A 1,778-nucleotide genomic window follows, 5' to 3' on the forward strand; every position below is an offset into this window, starting at 1 on the left:
GCGGTCGATTAGGACCCATGACTGTACAGTCCGTTGTTTGCCTAGTGCGTATTAATAATATAAACACGGTGGGTCCACCAAAGTTCAAGCCAGCCACGACGGCCAATAGACAATCAAACCGAACAGGCGAACAGTTCTGCAAATTGCAAAGAACATATAGCCTATTCTGAGTCAGCAGGCTGCCGTAGTCTGTAGTGCGGTCGTGTTGCCACCATGACAGACAAAGTAGGAATCCCTCAATGACACCAAACAAGATGGCTGTTACTATGAATATCAGGCAATGGCGTTTACTTGCCATTCTCTTGCTATCCGCCTCATGTCTACAGTCGTAGGGTCGTGTCGTAGGCAAAAAAAAGCAGATTTCAATTCAAAATAAAATGAAAAAAATGAACAAGAAAAGTGCTTCACCAGTCACTTCAGATCTGAGTATGAGACGGGTCCATGAGTAAAATAATACCTTTGCAGAGAACCTAGGATATAAACACAGTACAAACAAGCATACCTAAATACAATTCAGCCAATTGAACCAATAATTGGAGTAAAATGTCAGGAAAAAGTCAAGGCACCGCTTTACCAAGAACGGAGCATACACCGCTGATTTTTGCTCTTTTCAAAACAAAGTTGGAGTGCTCTCCCCTTGCTCTTTTTTTTTCTTCGGAGGTTCTATAAAACTTTGAGTCAACACACCCTGCACTGAAAACGAATCAATAAAAATTCTAACGCTCCCGAAACGGTTAACATAAAAACGGAAAACAAAAACTAAATTGCAATAATTGTGAGGATAAACAAAGAGCGTACAGGAGGGTTAAACTGGTAGGAACAAAACAGTTGGCCATAGAGAACAGGAGACAGTTAGTATTAGCATCAATTTATAAAATAAATGGATGACGATAGCAACGCTGCCCCCACCCTTTTCGCCCTCCCCCGACCTTCCTCCTTTTTGAAAGAAGAATAAATTAAGAATAGGTCATTTGCTCTTAGGTAATTAGTAAGATAAGCTGAAAAATTGGCACAATTCTAGATCTTTTGTAAACTTATTTCATGATGTCACCTTCTTTCACAATAACAACCCCGTTAGTCCATGGAGAAGTTAATGCCTTATTATAGGCATAATATTGGTTGGTCAAGTTCGCTGGGAAGACACATAAATTAATGGAGGCATTAGATAAAAGTCGATGATTCTGCACATCGATCTTTTAAAGTTTGTGTCGTATTTACCAACCTGTGCTCTCGCAGAAATCTCTGGTTGTGTACTTTCTGGGCGTCTGCGATGTTGCTGTATTGATAAACAGCAGTATGCTTACTCACAAGCAGGCTTCAGAGAGGAGAAGCCTACAGGACATGTCATTGTAACAGGTCCGCACTGCTTTTCACCCACAGGCAGCGCAAACCCAGACAGCATGACTTCCTCGGCTGACTCTGCGGCACCGGGTCAGCAAGGCGGACAAGCGGATTACAATGTCCTACTGACGTAGGGCCGCCTTTGAAATGCTATTCAGCGGTGTCCTACCTATTGCCTATACTTCTTTATTAGGCATTGTCCGACAGCCAGTCGCCAAAGCGGCTTTCACACATCAAAATAAAGTTGGTTCGGAGTCGGCAGCATTATATTAAAGGGACACAATTTTATAGATTCCTATTCTTTCCTGAAATATTCCTGGATTATGTCGCTTGTCAACCCCTTCCCACCAATGCTGTTCTCGTATTTATTGTTGAGTGTTGGTGCACGGTCAGCTCTTTCTCTCTTACACGCACGCACGCACACACACACACACACA

This window comes from Aplysia californica, unplaced genomic scaffold (assembly GCF_000002075.1).
Source record: "Aplysia californica isolate F4 #8 unplaced genomic scaffold, AplCal3.0 scaffold00785, whole genome shotgun sequence".
Classification (NCBI taxonomy): Eukaryota; Metazoa; Mollusca; class Gastropoda; order Aplysiida; family Aplysiidae; genus Aplysia; species Aplysia californica.